This window comes from Pogona vitticeps, chromosome 1, assembly GCF_051106095.1.
Source record: "Pogona vitticeps strain Pit_001003342236 chromosome 1, PviZW2.1, whole genome shotgun sequence".
NCBI classification, from domain to species: Eukaryota; Metazoa; Chordata; class Lepidosauria; order Squamata; family Agamidae; genus Pogona; species Pogona vitticeps.
In genome coordinates, this window is record NC_135783.1 from 33,379,755 (window position 1) to 33,403,090 (window position 23,336).

A 23,336-nucleotide genomic window follows, 5' to 3' on the forward strand; every position below is an offset into this window, starting at 1 on the left:
CAATTTGTATGGGTATGCATACAAAGTAAAGATTCTAAATCCGAAAGCACAATAGGATCCCTGTATCTGCAGGGGAATGGTTATACGCCCCCTCGCAGATGCTGAAAACCCTGGATAATCGTGAACACTATGCCTAGCATGATCAAAAAATCAAATCCAAGAATATGTATTTTCACCTGCATCACCAGAAGTGGTCAACCGAGGGACCCAGAGACCATGCTATGTACTCTTCAACAACAATGGTCATGAATGACTTCCATCAAGGTCCGGTCCAATGGTCAAGAGACCTCTAGAAGGTTTCACGAAGCAGTCCCCAAATAATAGCATTCAAAAACAACAGTTGCTTCCTGCACTGATTTCGCACAGGAGCCAAACCTATTTGGATCATAAAACCAATCCCCTATGGATAGAGGGTTCCCAACCTTTTTCACCCCATGAACCAGCTGCGGAAGGCGGGGCAGCCCCCAAGCTTGTGGGCATGTGCGAACGAGTGTGAATGAGCACGTGTATGTGCACAAATGATGATGCGGTGCTTAGGCACGCTCACTCACTCATGCACATGCACAAATGGTGGTGCAGCATTCACATGGGGTGCATGCGCGCTTGTGCAAATGTGCAGTGGCGCGGCACTCACATGGGTGTGCACAGCATGCGCAAATCAGATGTGCCAGGGTGAGTGCATGCACGGGGGGGCGGGAAGTCTGTCTTCATGGCCCAGTTCGGTTCAGGCCACAGACCACCACTGGGCCACGGACCGGGGCTTGGGGACCTCTGCTCTATATAACTGTTGAGTAAATGGAATCATGACCTGTTTTCAAATTAAACTGCTTCTTTGGAAGTAACCTTAAATGCAGTGTAACCCTTTGGCTCTTACAAATTACTTTGACTGTGAAAGAAAGCCTTCTGGCCCATAAATATTTGTGGATCCTGCTAATAAAAACGTGTTAATGTCCAAGCACTTTCTCATATGCAGATAACATGAATTCAGCTCAGCAGCTATGTAGGCAACCACCAGACATTTTGTAAACATCTTCTTGAGCTGTATGCCAGTAACTGTGAAGGGAAAATCATAGTCAGGCACTGTACAGGCCCTATTACATGGAGAGTGGGCTGTATTTAATGTAGAGATTTCAGCTCAATTCCACCTTTTATGTTATGTCAAAAGTCAATTTTTGTTTTTCTGATTTAGGCCTTTCACACATGGCCCAAAATTGAGTTTCACAGGGAACAAAAATTTAAAAACTAAACAAAACATCTGAATGTGGTTACAAATATAGAGCTAAAGAAGTGGTGGTACTGGAAAATAATGAGCACAGTGAACGAAACCAGGTTTTATTGATTGTCTCTAGGAAGTAACTTGGGAATGTAAATGTGCACATCAGAGCATCAGTAAATTCAGGCAACAAAAATAGAGCTGTGTTCCTTAATAAGCTCACTACTTCAATTTAATGTCTGCCCTTTGCCTAATCTAAATGCAGGCTTCCACCAGGTACGAATGGATGTTGTTATTAATTAAAGATTTCTGCTGATACATTTACAGCAAATGTGCCCTTATAATATATTGCAATTATATTAACATAAAAAATGTAATCCACTTGCAGTTAAGAGCCAATGACTCTTGTCTGTTAACAGCATAAGAAGAAAAGCTTTCTTTCTTTTCAAATTATCTTTCTAGGACTGTTCTTCCCACTATTATGATTTGCTTACTATAAGGAAAAGTGTGTGTGTGATTAGGATGGATTCGTCCCTCTTTCTTTCTTTCTTTCTTTCTTTCTTTCTTTCTTTCTTTCTTTCTTTCTTTCTTTCTTTCTTTCTTTCTTTCTTTCTTTCTTTCTTTCTTTCTTTCTTTCTTTCTTTCTTTCTTTCTTTCTTTCTTTCTATCCCAACCTTTTCCTTAAGAAGGACCCAAGGCACTGTACAACATTAAAAGACAATATTAAAAGCTAAAAAGATTCTTGATGAAAGTATTCAATTTACACCTGAGAAAAATTTCAAACTTGAGAGGGTTTCGAGCATTTTGAAAAAAAATAAAATATGCACAACACACGCGAGTACATTTCTAAAATGAGAAAGAGTAAAAACATATATAATAACAAGAAACCCCAAAGAAACACAGTCAGTAAGAAGAATACAAAAAAGCATACCTCGGGGAAAATGCACACAAGTATATACATTAATTAAAATGCAGGTGGAAAATACATGGAAATATAGGAACACAGGAAATTGGCTTAATATGAATTATCATTGGCCCACTTCACCTGGTGTTTGTGACTCTGATTAGCAGCAGATATCAAGGGTTTCAATCAACTTTTACCCTAGTCCTACTTGTGATTCCCTGGTGGCCTCCCATCCAAGAAATAAGTAGCTTTGACAGTATAGAACCTCCAAAATCAGCAAAGATCATTGCACTCAAGGTGGGAAGGAAATATACCTTCACAACTTGATATCAACAAAGGATTTGATGAATGTGGGTGGGATTTTGCAGAAACATAACTAAATTGAGATTTTTTTTCCAAATTTCTAGTATTGATAATATCAGAAAGTGTGTGTGTGAGAGAGACTACATTAAATTGTAGAGAAGAAAAGACTGAGGGGAGACATGATAGCACTCATCCACTATCTGAAGGGTTGCCACGGGGAAGAGGGCATTGATTTATTCTCCATTGCACCTGAGGGTAGGACAAAAACCAATGGGTGGAAACTCGTTGGAGGGAGATCCAATCTGGAAATAAGGAGGAATTTCCTGACAGTGAGAACCATGAAGCAGTGGAACAGCTTGCCTCCCAATGTTATGCGTGCCCCATTGCTGGAGGTTTTCAAGAAAAGATTAGACAGCCATCTGTCCAGATGGTATGAGGTCTCCTGTCTTGGGCAGGGGGTTGGACTAAAAGACCTCCAAGTTCCCTTCCAACCCTATGACGACTCTATGAAATTCCAAATGCATTATGTTGCACATCACACTAAATTACAGTTAACACACCATGCATAAGCTGGAACAAGCTCCACTGAATATTGGTTCATGAATCCTTCCGTCTCTTCTTGTTGCATGGTCTCCTCCTACATCTTTCTCCATCTTCCATTTCCATGGTTAGTGAATTTCAAAACAAGCCAACTTCAAAACATCGGTTATGAAATTAGCTTGTAGGAATTTACCATATGGTAAATATAGGCGGTACAATGTAGTGAATCAGAATGTGATTCCAGAGACCTGGGTGTAAATTTCTGCTTGATTATGGAAATTCACTCAGCGGGGGATGAGATTGGTAAAAGAATTCTCATATACAGTACCTTGGAAATACAACTGGGGTTACCAAAATGGACTCAACTACACACACATACTGGACCAAACTCTGGGAGGCAGTGGAAGACAGGAGGGCCTGGTATACTCTGGTCCATAGGGTCACGAAGAGATGGACACAACTTAAAGCAACCAAACAAACAACAACAAACACACATATACTCAGTATGTCTAATTCTAAAAGTTTATTTAACTACATTGCTTCTATGTTTCATTAGCACACACAAAAAATCCCAAATACTGAAATTCAAAAGCCTTACAGCTATGAAAAATTGGAGGCACAAATGCTTTAAAATATATGAAAAGTAAACTTAAGTTGCAGGAAAATAATTAAGTAAAAATTTCAATCCAAAATACAGGGGCATAAAAAGTACAACAAAATATCAAAAACAATGTTTAAATCATATTTTAAAGATGCAGGAGCTCATCGCCTAAAAAGGCTCATTGTAAAGCAGAGACTATGTCTCTTAAAGTATCATTTATAAGTAAAAAAAGAGAAGTTACTTACCTGTAACCATGGTTCTTCTAGTGGTCCTCTGTGAATTCACACAATTGGGTTGTTCTGTGCCTTCGCAGGACCTCTCGGAAGTTTCTAGAGCTTAAAGACATGTGATTAGTGGGATGTTCCCCCATGGAGCCCATGTTCCACCCGCCAGAAATCCCCTCAGTTCCCAAAAGAGTCCCCTGTTGTCAAATAACTATATAAGAAGACAACGAGATGGACAGAGGGGAGGCAGGGCAGAATGTGTGAATTCACAGAGGACCACTAGAAGAACCATGGTTACAGGTAAGTAACCTCTCTTTCTTTTTCATGACCTCTGTGAATGCACACAATTGGGTGACTGCCAAGCTCACTTACCAGATGTTGGGACATCACAGTAGAAAGGAAGTCAAGACAGCTCTGCCGAAAGCAGCATCTTTCTTTGCCCATTGGTCCTTGGTGATTCAACACCATGCACTGAGGAAAGGGTATAACCTGGTTTGAAATGGAGTGGAAATAGTGGTGGAAGAAGAAAAGGGTTTATTGATACTGCTTACCCTTCTGTTGGTGTTGAAAGGATTGTCGATGTGGTTGCTGTTGCTGGGGTTGAAAGGATGGTGCAGTAGACGTTGACGGGCCGGAATAAGGTCTATCCTGCATTAGTGGCTTGTATGTACAGTATGGTTGGTGGGATGGCTGAAATGGCTGTTAGACAAAGGACTGTCTGAGGTATTGGGGTCACTGGTATCGGAATGTTTGCTGGATGGAATATGATCGAGCTGTTTTCAGAATTTTATGAAGGTTGTCTATTACTTTGTCTGTTTTCAACACCCCCCTGATTATTTTAGCACTCTATATGCACAACATTTCACATCCTGATACTTGAATGATGCCAGGTAAACACACAGGGCACACACCACAACTCACTTTCTCAAAACAAACTACAACGAAACCAACTGGGACATCATGAGTAAAATGGAATGCACTGCTTGACCTTACAAACACTTCTAGATCACTTTTTTATACCATTCTTGGAAGGATGAATTTTGCTGCTGTGTTCTCTCTGATGAAACTGCCCCCACCCTCACTGATTCTCTGCTCCAAAACTGATCTGGCATGTACCTGCTTACGTGTGAGGATCATCTTTAGAGGGCCACGTCTAGGTTCCTGGCCCACTTTGATGTTAGATGCCCAGTTCAATTGAGTTACAAAGAGCCCAAAGAAGGGAATGCAAAGGTTTTAAATATACACATCAGCACTTAGTATCTCAGGTCATCAGTACATTCTAAACAGTAGGCACCGTTTCACCCCTATGGTGAGATGCATCTTTCTGCTTTTTAAAGCATAGTTGTTATGTTGTTAGTTACGTCCAAGTTATGGCAACCCTGAAAGAGTTTTCAGCATACATCAGATATTGAAAGAGGGATACAAAATTGCCATCCTGCATTAAGTTTCTATGGCCAAGCAGAGATTTGAACTCTTCTCTCCTAAGTCTTCCTCTGATGCTCTACTACACCAGACTTGCTATGACACTGACTTTGGCTTCCTAAGACACAGTATTTCTCAATGTATACTTTCCCTAAAACTTAGAATATGCAAATATTATGCACACAAACATCCAATTCATTTCTATGAGGATTTGTTTCCAAGTATGTATGTTGTGACTTGCAAGCATACATGAAACCTGCAACTGATTGATACTGATTTATTCTGATTTAAGTCAGAAAAACGAAACCAAAACCCAAGGGAACACATATATCAAGAATTCCAGCTTGCCCTTGAAAATGTGTAATAGCAATTTAATGATGCAGTTGGTGGGTGGGAGTGGAATGATGATTTTCATTATGCGTATAGTCTGGATACAATTTGTGGACAACAATAATTCTCTGGGTTTTTGTTTTGAGTGCAGAAGCTTTGGCTGTAGGGAACGTGCCAGACCAAAACAGCAACATCTGCAAGGAGCACTAATGTGCGAGTCGCTTTTCTGACCATGTACTAGGAGCAAGGTCTCTGTTAAGCCACCTGACTACAGGAAAATATTTAGACAACCACAAGCAGTGTTGTGATGTTTTAGCCATAGCAGGTCTTGTCACCTGACACGGAGCAGATAGAGTTAGGAGATGTTTTTCATGTACCACACAGCTTTGCTTTTGGACTGAGTGCTCTGCTGCCTTGGTCACAGATAAGTGAGAACACGGACAAGGTAATATTTTTGATTGAGCCAATCCTCTTCCAAACACAGTGGGTACAGCACATAATCTTACCAACTTTGCAACATTGATTTAATTTTTACTCAGACAAGGAAATTCTACACATTTTAGATTGCTACTATTTCAAAACTCATTATGGCATTTGTTTACCTATATCCTTTTCAGACACCGACAGATAGATGCAGGGCTTGGAAATAACTAAAAAGGTAAAGGTAAAGGTTCCCCTTGACAATTTTTGTCCAGTCGTGTTCGACTCTAGGGGGCGGTGCTCATCCCCGTTTCCAAGCCATAGAGCCAGCGTTTTTGTCCAAAGACAATTTTCCGTGGTCACAAGGCCAGTGCGACTTAGACACGGAACGCTGTTACCTTCCCACTGAGGTGGTCCCTATTAATCTACACACATTTGTATGCTTTCAAACCACTAGGTTGGTGGGAGCTGGGACAAGTGATGGGCGCTCACTCCGTCACGTGGATTCAATCTTACAACTGCTTGGTCTTCTGACCCTGCAGCACAGGCTTCTGCGGTTTAGCCCACAGCGCCACCACGTCCTATTGGAAATAACTAGTTTGGTGCTAATTAATTGTCTTCTTCTCAAAATGAGGCTTGACTAGTTAATTTTCTGGTTAACAGCAGAGCTTCAAACATTACATTTCAAAAGAAACTCTTTACAGGAATTTATTACTTCACAGTGGGGTTGCCCTTATGTTGCTCTGATTGCCAAAATGATTTTTTTTTTTTTGCTTTGTGTGAAGTTATTAACATTTTGACTTTTTGACCAACAGGCCACAACTTGAAAAAAACCCAAAATTTCATAATTCTCATTCTTGAGCTTAAATTGAAGAATTTATTACTCTCACAGTAGAGCTTAAAGGTATCAGTATCTTCCTTTACAATACTGAGGGTGAACTGAAGTCCATAGGTTAATCAGTGGCCAAAATTCTATTGCCTAGGGTGGCCTATGCTGATGTTAACACAAATTGGAAGCAAACTGTCTTAAGACATCACTGTATATACTATCTCTTGTATGCCTGAGTGGTGTGGCTTGACATGCAGCCAATAATGTCTAAGGTGATTTCTTAACCTGGGGCAGTTTAGCTCCAAAACATATGCCATTTGTGCAGTTACTCAAGAGGATTTTAATAAATGTGTCCAAAGTCTAGCAAAATCAGACTTCCACCACAGGAAGTTGCAGCTGTTTTTCCTTATTCCCTATTTTTCTTGTTAGTTGAACAACTTTGCTGACTTTTGAGGACTGAAGTACTGATGACCTGACTTTAAATGGGGGGAGGGGCAGGAGTGTAGCCCAAGAGCTGCAAGTGGTACTCTGGGCCTCCCTAGAGTTTTAAAAACAGAAAAATAGAATTTTCTACTCCTGGGGGCTTCCAGAAGTAATTTTCTGTTTATCTGTTTCGATAGTTCAGTAAAGAGATCTCCTGACCTGAGCCATCCCAAAATAAAATTAGATGTGACAATCCAGACGCTTCTGGTTTTGACCCACCCCTTAATTTTGGAGACTTGGTTGGTGCCGAAGATGAAAAATTGGCCTGGGGGTAGTGTGTGCATGCACACAAACCACCTTTTAATATTAAAGTTATACCTTGTTGAAAACCACAATAAAGAGACTGGACATAAGAGTGAGAAAATAAAAATCTCAAAATATTAATTAAAACAAGAATCTTTCACAATCGTAATAGAAGGATTCCCTTCTTCTGCTATTGTTGTTACATGCCCTGGGGGTAATAACTATCAAATTACTATCCTGCATTGGTTCTTTCTACATTTATGTATCCTAAATATAGCCTAAACAACTAATGTAAAAAACGGACAACTAATGTAAAAAACGGACATTGGAAAGGGATCTTTGATCTCCGTTTCCCTGGTTTTGAAGCTGTTTCCGATGTCCGTTTTCGCTCATTTAAAAGTGCCATACAATGTTTGGAACAGGTTTTAAATGCTTGCAATCGTTCGTTCGCCCACCTCCTGAACCCTATGCAAACTTAATTTGGTGTTGTTCTGAGTCGTCTTTAATTTTTGGTGATTTTTTGAATTTTCTCTCATTGGAATGCATTGGACGGAAAGTTCAATACATTCCAATGAGAGAAAATTCAAAAAATCACTAAAAATTAAGGACGACTCAGGACAACACCAAATTAAGTTTGCATGGGGTTCAGGAGGTGGGCTAACGATTGCAAGCATTTAAAACCTGTTCCAAACATTGTAAGACCCTTAAAATGAGCAAAAATGGAAGAGCTTCAAAAGCACTGAAGCCGGCTTCAGTGCTTTTGAAGTCTTTTCCGATGTCCCTTTTCGTTCATTTTTAAGGGTCTTACAATGTTTGGAACAGGTTTTAAATGCTTGCAATCGTTAGCCCACCTCCTGAACCCTATGCAAACTTAATTCGGTGTTGTTCTGAGTCGTCCTTAATTTTTGGTGATTTTTTGTTTTCCCTATTTAAATGCATTGAACTGTCCATTCAATTGATTTAAATGGGGAAAATAAAAAAATCATCAAAAATTAATGAAGACTCAGAACAAAACCAAATTAAGTTTGCATATGTTTCACAAGGTGCACTATGGAATCCAAGCATTTAAAACAGGTTTCAAACATTTTAAGACACTTTTAAATGAGCAAAAAGGGACATTGTTAAGTGAAATTCCCCCATAGAGAACATCGTTAAACGATGGGGGAAATTCCTCAAAAAAACCCATCGCTGTGTGAATTCATCGTTGTATGAAGCAATCGTTGTGCGAGGCACCACTGTAATAATAATAATAATAATAATAATAATAATAATAATAATAATAATAATAATAATAATAATAATAACAACAACAACAACAACAACATTATTATTATTATTATTATTATTATTATTATTATTATTATTATTATTATTATTATTATTATTATTATTATTATTATTATTATTATTATTATTATATTTGTATGTTGCTGGTCTACTACCAGGTCAAAAGGTATCCTAAAATAGTTATAATTGTAAAAAGAATAATTCAACCATACAATAAATGAAGTCAAATAAAACCAAACGTGGCCACACAAAAAATATTAAAACCAGATAGCTATCTAAATAGTTAAAATCACCACAGTAAGTGAACATATCTTATTTAAAAAGGCATGTCCTTAATTTTGCCCACAGAGTCGCAAAATATTGAGCTGTGAACCAGGAAGTCCCTTGCTGAATTTTGTCTTTCATTTTATTATATTTGGACAATATAGACATTGATGCCACAAACTCTTCCTTTACATGATACATGTCATATCATATGAACTTCATTTCACCTCACCTTGGGGCTAGGAAGGAAGAAAAAAAACTAGCTCTGTTCCCAATAAAGTTGCAGCAAGGCAACAGAGCATAGCCATTATTATTATTATTTTGTCTGCAAAAAAGCATGCAAGATCATTACTCATGATGGCTAAGGGGTTCTGGGAGATGTAGTTCAAAAAGGTGACTCTGTCAAACTAGGATAATGCTCTGATTCAAATACAGACTGGGCTGATCCATGGGGGCAATGGCTGTTTAAACCCATGTTTCTCTCAAATGCTCTAATGCAGTGACTTCCAACCTTGGGTCCCCAGATGTTCTTGAAATCCTCCGAGAAATCCTGGCTAGCATAGGTAGTGATGAAACTTCTGGGAGTTTCAGTCCCAGAACATCTGGGGACTCACGTTAGGGAACCACTGCTTTAATGAATCTAAAACAGTATCATTCTTTTCTTTCTGTAACCTTATACAGTATATGCTTAAAGATAATATCCAGATCTTCTTGGTCAATTATGCTGGCATAAGTGCAATGGTGTACACTGCAGCCAACAAAACTACAGCTAGTTAACTGCTTGTATCCCTCTTTATGTGCTAGTTGTATAAGCTCGTGTGCAACAAGAGATACATGTGGCAACCCTTTAACTAAGGGCCCTTCATTGCTGCAATTTACTCCATGGTGCGTATTTCCTCATAATTAGAATTTTTAAAACCGGGCTGCTATTGATTTCATACCCCACCTTATTAACAGAGAACTTAGTTTTGAAATAGAAGACATAGTTCCAGACAGTGTTCAGTATTGCTAATTATTGCATCTAAAAACAGAAAGTTAAATCTGAAAAGAAATCTTGAGTAAATTGTGACTGGCTAATTATTTCCACATCCCCTATTTATTTTTCACAAAGTTATTGATGTAAACAGCCATATTGTATATAGAAGAACTGCAGAATTCCTTCTGTGCAAGAAAGGTTAAATTTGCCACATGCTGCTCTTGTCTGTAAAATTTGAACAAATTCCTTGATTGATTTCTCCTATCAGAATTTCCATTGAGAATAAGTTTTTATCTGAGAGCCAGGCAACCGACTTTGCCTGACTTTCTAATTTGTGAACTGCATTCTCCTAAAGTTTACAGCTGGGAGATGAGGAAACACAGTCATTTCATTCTGAATAAATGTACTCAAAAGACATTTCTATAATGACCTTGAGTTACATTGAATGGATGGGATAAACATTTCTGTTCTAGAGGTGTAAAGAGTACATCAATATTTTACATGATTGCTCTACCCACCATGTCTCTACTCACTAGCACTCTATTTTTGACTGATTATAAATAAAACACAATATTGGAAATAAGTAATCTAGGTACTAATACATTCAGGCAATCCCACAATATCTGAAAGTTTTATTTCCAGAAGCCCTATTAAACTCTTTTGCAACCTGGAGATTAAACAAGGAAGACAAGAGAGATCTGTGCCTCCTTCTCCTGTGTCCGTATTTTATAAAAAGCAACCACATAATCCCTTTCCCCAATTCTATAAAACAGATCCTATAACTTTTCATCAACAAGAAAAATCAAAGAATCATAGGATAATTGAGTTGGAAGGGACCTATAAGGCTATCAAGTACAACCCCCTGCTCAAATCCAAATTGCAGAAATCCAGATCGAAGCAGATCTGACAGATGGTCATATGGGCATTTCTCTCTAATGCTTTTAGCATTGGTGCACTCACCACTCCCCAAGGTAATGGGTTCCATTGCCATAAAGCTCTAACAGTTAAGAGGTTTTCCCATGTATTCAACCTAAATATGGCTTCCTGTAGCTTGAGACCCATTATTACATGTCCTGCACTCCGGGATGATTGAGAACAGATCCGGCCACTCTTCTCTATGACTACCTTTCAAGTATTTGAAAAGTGCTATCATATCTTGAAGGATATGGTGGCACTGCAGGTTAAACCGCAGAAGCCTCTGTGCTGCAAAGTCAGACGACCAGCTGTCGTAAGATTGAATCCATGCAATGGAGTGAGCTCCCGTCCCTTGTCCCAGCTCCTGCCAACCTAGCAGTCCAAAACCATGTAAAATGTGAATAAATAGGTACCATCTCGGTGGGAAGGTAACGGTGTTCCGTGTCTAGTCGCGCTGGCCACGTGACCACGGAAACTGTCTTCGGACAAACGCTGGCTCTATGGCTTGGAAATGGGGATGAGCACCGCACCCTAGATTCGGACACGACTGGACTAAATGTCAAGGGGAACCTTTACCTTTACCTATCATATCTTGATATTGATCAAGGAAATACATAAAGAAATACTCTTTCGGAATGCAGGTTCCAGAATCCCTCAGTGTCATCTTGGCAGTGTAGTTCTGAATTAGAGCCAAAAAAGGAACTTTTCTAAACTCTAAGGAGAATTGCATCTTCCTCACATGAATAATCTCTTACCTGTATTTCTTTTTTACAAAAGGATGGCCAATCAAATTGTACAACTTCATGGTAAGCAGGGCCTGGCCTACCATTAGGCAGAGTGCATAAGAGGCATCTCATTGAAAGGGCAGGAAAACAATTTAATTTACTACCGTGTCTCTCTCCCCCCCCCCAACAAAACAGGGTTTTATATTAATTTTTGCTCCAAAAACGCGTTAGGACTTATTTTCAGTGGATGCTTTTTGTTTTGTTTTTTTCATGTACAAAAATCTACATTTATTCAAACAGTCATATCATCTTCTTCTGGCTTCTGCACAATGGTGGAGGGCGGGGTTTCACTTAACTAGGGCTTATTTTGGGGGTAGGGCTCATATTACGAGCATCCTGAAAAATCATACTAGGCCTTATTTTCAGGTTAGGTCTTATTTTCGGGGAAACAGGGTAATGTAGTATTTGTAGTTCCACAGGCGAGAGTGAGGAGACTCTTGTGGAATTCACTGCCTCAGCTGTTAAAATAACTTGGGTATTTTGTATGCACCTTGACTTGGGAATGGGGTGGTGCCATTTGCTCCTTTATGTCAGGCCATAAGATGTCTTTCAGTGGTCTGAGGTGCGCCAGAAGTGAGGAATCACGTACAACCCAGTAGACAGGACCGTATGACTAGAAAGCAGGAAACAGGACCAAAGATGCTGGCAGTTTCAAGAAGCCCGTGCTACTTTAACACAATTCAGAGGGAACAGGAAGGTTTTTATTTTCTTCCTTCCCAGACAGATTGAATAAGCACCCTTAGTGAGCAAGGTCAATCTAGGAGGCAAGGGAACTTAACTGAGAAGCTGCCACCTGGAATCAAAATGTTTGGCTACAGCTCCTGAGAGTAAAAACATAAAAAGAACCATTTGGATCAGGATAAAGGCCCATTTGGTCTAGCACTGCTACAACAGCCAACCATATATTCCCAAGGGAATCTAACAAACAAGACAAGAATGCATTAGCACAGTGTATCCTCTTGTTTGTTGTCACCTTACTTACATTCATGCATTCAAAGTATGTAAAAATAATAACAATACAATACAAAGACATCTTTTCTCTCCTTCTTACTCCTGTATTGTTTTTAACACTCTCTTCTTTTAAGGAACACAACTGTAGTGAGGCCTTGATTATCCACACATCAGTTGACGGAAGGCCAATTCAGCATTGTCTGGATTTCATCCCTCCTGAAAATGACAGCACAAGCAGTCTGTCACAATCTTCTTCTTCTTCTTCTTCTTCTTCTTCTTCTTCTTCTTCTTCTTCTTCTTCTTCTTCTTCTTCTTCTTCTTCTTATTATTATTATTATTATTATTATTATTATTATTACTACTACTACTACTACTACTACTACTACTACTACTACTACTACTACTACTACTACTACTACAGTGGTGCCCCAGTTGATGATGAACCCGCTTTATGATGAAATTGCTTTACAATGACTTTTTCCTCATCGTAAAGCAATAGAAACAATGTTTCTATGGGGTTTTTTCGCTTTACGATGAATAGTTCCCTGCTTCGGGAACTGTTTTTTCACTAGACAATGATTAGAAACAGCTCCCCACTGTTTTCCGGACTGATTGTTCGCAAGACAGAGATCCCAAAATGGCCACCCTATGGAGGATCTTCACGGGACGATGAGGTATTTCCCCCAGTGGAATGCACTGACCGGTTTTCAATGCATTCCAATGGGGTTTTTTTCTGCTAGTCGACAATTTCGCTTAACAGCAATTTTCCTGGAATGCATTATCATCGTCAAGCAGGGCACCACTATATTTATTATCATTATTATCATTATCATTATCATTATCATTATCATTATTATTATCATTATCATTATCATTATCATTATTATTATTATTATTATTATTATTATTATTATTATTATTATTATTATTATTATTATTATTACAACATCCATCCTTGGGATCCCCTTCTGGAAGTTTCCTCAGACTCATAAAGCCCTGTCACCAGCTTTCTCCCATTGCTCAGTAGGATCATTGGTCTAAATTCAATTTCTATTGACTTTGTAAAGGTAGCTACCTGCCTTCTTGCCTCATGCAAACCCTACCAAGCCCAAAATATTTGACAGTTAGCTTCAGCCCTTATAAACACACTGGCTTTTCTATAATACCCTCATACACCTTGATGAACTGCCTTTTCTATATTATTCTCTCCTTTCACCCAAACAGGTGTGAGGATGAGAGTAACCCCAGGGATTCTCTCTAGGGTGTACCATCTGACTCTCACACCAACAGAGCAGAAGAGACAGAAATCATTGAAAGGGGGTTAAAGCAACTGAAAATAAATCCAGAGCACTAGGGGGTGCTAATTTGGCAGTGAAAAGGGAGGATAGAAAAGAGGGGGAGAAGGAGGGGGAGAGCAGTCTGAAAGAGGAAAAGGGAGAGGTGTGTTGGGCTGAGGAGGATATTACAGATAAGAGAGAAGAATTAGTAGTTTTGATACAAGAAGATCCCTGGATGGGGGAATGGGTAGAGTTTTGAGTACCCAGAGAATATGCTGAGAAAGAAGGGAAAAGACAAACCACCCTATTGGGGCAAGACAGAGGAAAGGAAAAGGAAGAAAGAATATAAAGCTTGGTTAAGGAGGAAAGAACCAATCAAAGAACAGAGGAACTATATGGCGCCAACTGGGAGATCCCATAGACCGGCAGTCCCCAACTTTTTTGGGACCGTGTACTGGTTGGAGAGTGTGCACACAAAAACTCTGCCAAGCAACAGCAACACTAAACCCTCTCTGTAATAATCCTTTGCTTTTTAATTTAATTTAAAAATATTGATCCTGATATAAGTGCATTGCTCCCCAAGCAAGACCACATGGCCTTCCTCTTTAACCCTTTCAGTGACTAGGTGACTCTTCGACATCCATGTATCCTTTTCAATATTACTGGAAATCTTTCCTAGTAACAGAGTAAGCTAAGTATCTTCCTATGGAATTTCATTCCACCCTCTAATACCCTTGAAATTATGTTTTGTCCACCCTTAGAACACTGCAAGGTAGGCCATTCATATTCTTTGGATGTCTAATGAAAGCCGAATGAAAAGCTTAGCTCCCCAGGATATAAGTCCAGCAGCCATATTATCCACTGAATCATACTGGCTTTCAGTGGCAATTTGGAACACCTGACAAGCCTCAGCTGCTGGTGAAATTTATGCCATTTTTATTATTACAGGAAAACTTCACTCATCTATATTTGTCTTTCTCAAACTATTATGAATTGAGGACTACAACTCCATAAAATTTATATTTTGTCATCCGGTTTGATTGGCAAAATTATGTTATTGAGAAGGATTCCAAGATCACATTAGCTAGAAAAGAGTAATGCACTACACCCACTGGAAGAACAATACATGTTCTTATCTACACAGGCAGGCAATCAATTTTGCAGTGCATATATCAATAGAAGCTAGAGGCCTGCTATTGGCAGATCAGGTAGATAAAGTCTTGATACTACCTCTACCAGCCATGATCACCAAAGTAAAATTTATAGAGGGCAGAAGCAAAATGAATTAGAGTGCATTGCTTTGTCTGCTGCCCCAGCCTAGGAATTAAAAAGTTCAGAGGAGAAAACTCTTCTACTGGGTGAAACTGCATATGGCTACATGGATAAGGGCATTTAAGGGGCTTGAAATTTTTAATACATAGCCTACTGAAGAATTAAAGTTTGCAAAAAATGTGTCATTTAAGGTCATCTAGATCTGTACATCTTGCACTGGCTGTTTCATCAGGCTGCATTCACATCCAGCCTTTGTCACCTATATAATAAATCTGATGTTTGGTTTTCTCAGCCTCTACTAATGTACCTTTCAACAGTTAACATGGAGTGGGAAATCTGGGGTCCTTCAAGGATGTTTGAAATCTGGCCCGCATGACTAGTAGTTAGGAATTATGAGAGCTGAAGTTTAGAGCAAGACCCAGAGGTTCTTGCTAAACTTCAGCTCTCATAGTTCCTAACTACTAGTCATGCTGGCTATATTTCAAACATCCTTGATTTAACATTAGAAGTGAAAACATGTTTGTTTTATATCCACTCAGTTAGTTCATTGTAAAATTAAAATAAGAAGCCTGAGGAGGAAAAAGAAAACCTGACAAGATATGCTCACTTTCCTCCCATGTCGAGTGAAAACTGAACTCTCCTGATGCACTGAGACAAGCTATATTGGACCAAAAGCTCTATGTACGTGTTGTGTGAATGTTTTCCAAAATATGTCCCTTCCCCTTTTGAAATAAAAGGGACAGCTGGGAATCAGCAAAGATTGTCACTGGAAAAAAAGTCAAAATTGTCTATATTATGTGAAGAAAGACAAGTAAGACCATCCCCAGCCACAAAGCAAAAAATAATAATTTCGCAGCTTAAACAAGTAAATTTCTGAAAATGTGTTTTCTATTATTTTTAAAATACATTTTAAAATATTTTTACAGCCAGACACAGAATCTTTTTGCTAGTCATGACTGCCTGCTTGATGAAGAAGGAGTTTAAAAGCTCTCCTTCTAAAGGTCAGCTAATTGTGTCCTGACTGACATGGTCAAAAGTTCAGATATCCCTTCCCAGCTCAGAAGCTGCAACAATCTTTTTAACTTTGGAAGTTCACACTAGTAAGCCTCTTCCACATAGTTTATAAGAAAGTCACTGTTTTACCTTTTTGAAAGGCCTTTTTGAAGATCAGTATTTCACTCCTGCAGCCTGGATTCTTTCAAAATAAAAAATGCAACTGGGACCAACCATTCTCTTTCAAGATAAGCAATATTGGTCTTTTCAGTATATCTGAAGTGTTTAAAATCTGCTGACAAAATAGGTTGCTGGTATCTGCATGAGGGGGGCAGTTTTACTTTTTTAAAAAAATCATAACTTGAAACTTTTTGCTACATCTGTGCCAAATTTGGTGCTGATCTGGAGCAGAGTTTCAAAGTCCTTTTTTGTTTGTTTGAGCTGCCCTCATTGTTAGAATTGTATTTTAGAATGTTGATTTGCTCTACCAGCACAATATCATCAGTGTATTCTGGTGCAGTGATAATAAAACGTGTTAATCTTTAAATGTTCCCAAAGGAGCTTTTTGAGCCAGACAAGCAATACTGAACGATTTTAACTTTTGGAATTCATCTGAAATGATGATTTAAAAGCATGCAGAACAAAGCTAAGGCCTTTTTGTGTGTGTGTTACTTGTATTAAAGTTAAATTTCATTTTTTTTTGCACAATTTTGCAAAAAAAATCATATGATCCAACTAGAATCAGCTCACTTTTAATACAATACAGATAAATCAATTTAGGCCTAATCTTTGGAATGTTTTAAGTTTAAAAGACTGTTACAATCCAACAAGTGGGATTAACCATGTTTATAACCAACTCATTTTTAACGTTTATATGGTAAGAAGGTATGAAATGACCCTTTTCCTTGCCGGAATTACCTGTACCTTTCAGATTGATCAATGTAATTTGGTAAGCTCACATTTAAAGAATTTACTAAAATGTGCATATTGCATATTCAGGACAGAAATGCTGGACATTTAAAAAATTCAAATGCAGGAGAAAGCAAAAGTGACATATTTCCTTCTTCTTAGATCCAATAGGGTTGGTCTCATATTTTTCCTTATACTGCAGACTATGTTTTTATATATAGAACATATATATATAAACATAGAATAAGACTGGTTATTTACAGACTTCAAAAACCAGTACAAGGAGGTACATTTAGAGTCAATGCTCAGGTTTTTATTTTGGCAAGTCTGCAGTAGGAGGAAGTATACAGTATATATTTATGTGTGTTTGTGTGCATGTGAGTTTGTGTTTGTTTGTTTATTTTGGCTCAAAGTTATGATCCATCCCTGGGCTTAGGGAAGGTTGACTGCAGAGTATTTTACTTCTCCCTTAGGAGACGTTTGCTGATGGATCAGTTCACACCGATGCAGGTAGCACTATAAGATGAACTATAGTTTCATAGTTTTGCTACCTATAGAAGTATAATGAAATGCCATTCTGTAATTAATAGCAGGGGAAAGATATCAAGCAATAAAATATGGAATTAGGGCAGACTACTAGCCTGAGGATATAGTTTGTAGAAAAGGTTATTTTTCATAATTTACATGGTGTTGTTTAAAAAATACTAATAAAAAAATGCCTTGCAAAATGCCACAGGAGAAATGAGGTCCTGTTAAAGTCATATTTTTTCCAGCACTTTCATAATGGTTGTGTTTAAAGGAGGGAAGGGGGGAAGAGAACAGCGAAGTGGAACAGTTATTGACCAGATTGATCATGGGAACAAATCTGCCGGTGGTCACCTTGTTTAATGATATGTTGCCGGGCTCAGCACCTTGCTGAGGCTGTGATTCTTCACCGGCTGGGCCCGCATGATGGATCACAGTAGGAGGCTGATGGTGCAATCACTCACGGACAGCCATTGACACCTGCACCACTCTGACACCCATCCCCTCTGGACTTTTCAGCTGGCCTCCTCTGCCTACTGGGAGACGCAGCCATGCTCCCAAATAGCAAATGAAAGTTCTTTATCTACCTTTCAACTTCTTTTTGGAGGACATTTGCTTTTGCTACTGTTTGTCAATTATTCCATTACCTCAGAAACTGCAAGCAATTCAGCAATCTTTAATCATAATAATGAATTTATAAAGGGAGTGAGGAAGAAAGACACCAAAATATCAAGTTAGATTTTGTGCACATAAAAACATATTTTATGAGTTGCTATAGGAAGAAAAACTTTTTGACAGCCTAGTACAGTGTGTTAATAATTAGATATTAAACTACTAGCCTCAGATAATATATTTATTCTTAAATGTGGTGTGTTACTCATACCTAGTGAGTATCAACTTGGGGGAAGTAGGTACCTTTGAGTTTTTTACTGGTCCTGTGCACTTGGTCTAATTTGGTCTGTACCCAAATAAAAGCACACAGACCAGGACCTAACGCAGCTGGTGCCCTTTTGGAGATGCTCCTGCTTGATCCATGTTCTTGTCCGTATCAGTATTTGTGCAGTGCCTCATCTCCCGAGGGAAGAGCTTTCCTGCAAAAGTGAAAATGCAGATGGCTGCAACTCAGGAGGTGAGGTTGCTGTTACAAAGCTTCATGGAAATTCTTTCAAAATCATTTCCATCCCCAGCAGAGAGAATATATGAAAAAAAGATAGGCAGGTATTACGAACTTTGATAATGGCACCACCTATAAAAGAAAAAAAAAAACTGTGTGGGACTGGGAGAGACAGTCAGACAGTCCCTAATATCTTCAAGTGAAGTTCTTCTGACCTATCCAGTCAAAATCCATACAAGAACACAATAATGCATTGTACAATTATGCAATCTTTTAACATATACCGACAGGAGGAAAAGATACAGACAGACCCCCCCACACACACACACACACTTAAGAACTCAAGGCCCAGGCTATATACGCTACACTTATCCAAATACATACCTGACTTTACGCTGCAGTTAGCCAAATGGGACAGTGCCTGCAAGGGAACATTGCTCACTGGAAGGACAGATCCTGAAGCTGAGGCTCCATTACTTTGGCCACCTCATGAGAAGAGAAGACTCCCTGGAAAAGATCCTGATGTTGGGAAAGTGTGAGGGCAAGAGGAGAAGGGGACGACAGAGGATGAGATGGTTGGACACTGTCATCGAAGCAACCAACATGAATTTGACCAAACTCTGGGAGGCAGCGGAAGACAGGAGGGCCTGGCGTGCTCTGGTCCATGGGGTCACAAAGAGTCAGACACAACTAAACAACAACAACCCCATTCAGAGACTTTCTGTTTTCTCAGTGATCAGCTTGTGCAGGTTTCCATGGAAGAAGGAGTGAAGCTGTCAATCTCCTTCTCTGCTAAGAACAGCTCTGCATCTTGTTTGTAAGGGTTGACATGCTTTATTTCCCTTTCCCTGCTTCTAAGTATACTGCTCCTTTTTCATAGAAACCCCACAAAATACTAGATTTTCCTCAATAGAGCTTTGAGGGTTTCATTCCTTACTGTCAGTGTCCCTGAGTTCTTCTCTGCACTGTGGTTGCCCAGAAAATGTACAAACAGCCCAGATTTAAATACGGTGCACAGCCTCCATTTGAATTGATGTTGCAATATGATTACTTTAGCTGGATGCCCCACGGCTTGATGGTGGGTTACTAGGAAAGATAAGGATATTCCTAGAAATTTTAGCAGAACAGCCTGCAAAGCACTATTCTGGGTGGTTTATATATAAAACTAAACATGGAATTGCAACAAATAAAACAATACAATAATAAATATAAGACAAACAAACTGGCAAATAAAATGGTAAGTAATCCCTGATGGCGTAATGTTTCTAATAAGGCCTTTTCCAAGATTGGCCCAGTAGTATGGTGTACTGCCATAAGAAAAGCTGGCTGGCTGTTGGTGGGCTGCACAGTCAGTAGATGAGATTGCTAAGGGAGTGGAAAGGAAATAACACCAAGTAAACAGGGAGTATGTCTACACAGTGCTAAGCAGGGGAAATGGCATCCAGATGTAAGGTTGGTCCACCTGGATCATATGAACAGGCCAAGCCTCCTCCACCAGAGGGCAAGTCTACTGGGGACTCATTAGACCAGGCCTTAAGGTTTGACAGTACTTTAAGTGGGCTTATTAATATATGTTGTGTACTAAACGATATATAGGAATTACATTTTTGATTTGCTTTTGTAGCTTTAATAGTACTGCTGATCCTCTGTGGAGGAGGGGAGATGCTGACAAGTTGTTCAGTGCTATAATTACTTCATGTATTACATTCCTGTTATAAATTATGAGGTTGAGGCGGAGGCATTTTGTGCTGCTTGCCAAAATTGCTAGTTCTGGGACTGGGCATTAAGTGCACAGAAGTAGTTTACCACCCCTCCTTGCGTTTTTGCTCTGGGACTGTGTAGCTGACCCAGGTCTGTGCAGCTGACAGGGCAGGTAACTTCATCAGTCACGCACAACCTAAGTAATCTTGGATGGTCCCTTGTCTGGCAGGCACAGTGGGGATTTAAATTTTTGACCTCTGGCTCCACAGCCAGGCACACCAACACACTGAGCTTACCTTCTCCTTTATTAGCTTGCTGTAGACAAACACAAAAATACTTATTTTCTGCCTGCTTATTTGGGAACATGGTTATTTTGTTTTTCATTTGCCTCATGTGATCTACATTCTCATCTGAATCACAGATAATGCACGATGCTGCCTTTATTGTGTTGCTTTAAATACTGTTTGTTTTGTGGCACGTTCTTCAGCAAATCTGAAAAACAGCTGAACAAAACTTATTTTGATTCCCACATCAAAAACATGCAGCTGGGTCCAGTAAAAGAGATTAAAGCAAGCAAGCAAAAAAAAAAAAAAGCCTGCAGTGTATGTTGTTGATCCTCATTTGGAGTACATCCCCATCTGTATTATGATGTTCACTGAAGCCCTGTGGTGATCACTGGATGTGTCTTCTGATGTGAGTGTTGATGCATAACAACGTATGCAGGCTGCCATTGATACAGATGGCTGAGTGCACATGACTATGGTTGGAATGAGGACATTACATTTTAGAGGTAAAATAATAAAATTCGCATTTCCATATAAATATAATGAATACATATTTTCAGTTTATCAGAACGGGGCTGCTGCTGTTGTATCTTGTGTGCCAATGAAGTTTTGTTTTTGTTTAGTTTAGTTTTAGCCGCCTAGAGGGGCGTTTTCTTAAGGGAAAATAGCAAGGGCAAAGGTTTTTGTCTTACACACTGTGGTTCTGTGTGTGCGCCCCAAGTCCTCCACAGGTAAGATGGTGTCAAAAGGTCCCAGTTTAAGAGTGGGACTCTGAAATACTGCTCAACCCAACTTTATTAACAAAACCAACATTGCAATATAACAAGGTTTCAGCTGTTCTTGATCTATGTTACACTGGATTAAAATCCTTTCCTTTGTCACAATCTGTGGAGCATTTACCTCCCCCTTCCCTAATGTCTGTCAATAGGCTAAGTCTTTCTATTGCATTCACTGGTGTCCTCAACCATGGTGTGCAGGCCACAGGCCCCAAATGGCAAGCCTTCACCACCTTCATAGCTGAGTTGGAATGGAAGTCTTTGGCTCAAGGTTACCAGGAGGCTGATTGTGTTGGCAATGCATTTTGACATCTCTCAACCACCTAAAGGCCAGGGCTTGAAGAACTTATTTGGCTGGTTTTGTGGGAATCATCTGAAGTCTCCATCCTGGTCTCTCTCTCTCTTCCTTTATAGTCCTCTCTTCTCAAATGACTTCATCTCTCATCTTCTTTTCACCTCTCTGATTCCACCTCTCTTTTATACCTACTTCTAAATTCCCTCCAGACTCTTCTAAAACCTCAGTCCCACCTCGCTCTGCACTGCCCAAAACTGCTAGAGTCCTGCTGTTTTTGGAAGGTTCCTTGCCCCTCAGACACCCTAGGCAAGGTTCCCCCCACTCCACACTGTCCTCCATTTCCATGGGCAACTCTAGCAGCGTTGCCAGATTCATTTTCTGTGGGGTGGTGACCTTCCAGGACTAAGATGGCCCCACAGAGACTATCCTGATGTTGACAGGCATAGACAGCATGGGGACTGGCCCAACGCAAGGCCCTTCTGAGATCCCTCCACATTCTGGTACTGATTAGTGTAAGAAATTTTTTTAGTTAATTCCTTTTTAGTTAGCAGAGCATAATGTACAAACAAACAAACAAGCTCCAAGGTGCAGTACTGGCAAATGTGAAGGAGAATAGCTAAAAGTCTGAGTTTCCACCCAGTCCCTTTTGTTCTCACTGTGACTAGTCCTTTGTATATAAAAATAACTGTACAAATAGCTTAAATGGAAAAGACATATTTGCTTACGATTACAGAACCTCAGTTACAATCAGAAGAACAAAAAGCATTAAGAAAGAAACTGTAGTCTCAACCATGCTGGGAGACTGAAATCCACCATGCTGGCTGCACTGTCAGAGGTCAGGAGCAGAGCTGTATATGTCTGCTCATGTTGAAAGGCAGAGAGGAAGACAGAACAACACACAATAGAAGCAAACAAGCTGGAAGGGAAAGGGCTTACTTGAAACCCAGGAAAAAGAACTGTGCTAATTGGTTAGTGCAGTGGTTCTCAACCAAGGTAAGCCAGGTGTTTTTGGACTGCAACTCCCAGAAACCCTGGCTAGCACAGGTGGTGGTGAAAGCCTCTGGGGATTGCTGTCCAAGAACACCTGGGTCATTTAATGTTGGCAACCACTGGGTTGGTTGCAAGGGATAATTATATTAGGCTGTGAAACCCCCTTCCCACTGAAACCCAGTGTTACGTTGTGTGCAAGATTGTTATTTTCCTTACGACTGGAACCAAACATGCTTCCCTGTGAGTGAAAAGGAAAGGAGTACCTAAATATCTTAATATTTAATGTATCCTTGTAGTTTAGCGCTTAATTTCCAACCCAGAGAACACAGTTTTAGAAGAAATTGCATGTCCTCAGAGACAAAAAGTCCATTCTGGAGATAAACAGATGATAGTTTTAGACTATGGGCCTATCCATTGAATAAGACATCCAAAATAAGAAATTCAGACCACCTGAATGGTCAGCATAAATTTGCTAAGGAACTGCTTTCCCAACTTTTCATGTTAAGATTT

The 23,336-nt window shown here is 39.5% G+C and overlaps 1 long non-coding RNA gene across 1 annotated transcript in view; it reads right to left on the reverse strand.

Annotated features, from left to right (window-relative positions):
* Window positions 1-23,336, reverse strand: part of LOC140704538 (uncharacterized) — a 444,477-nt gene that overhangs the window by 182,055 nt on the left and 239,086 nt on the right. The gene's annotated exons all lie outside the window — the stretch shown is intronic.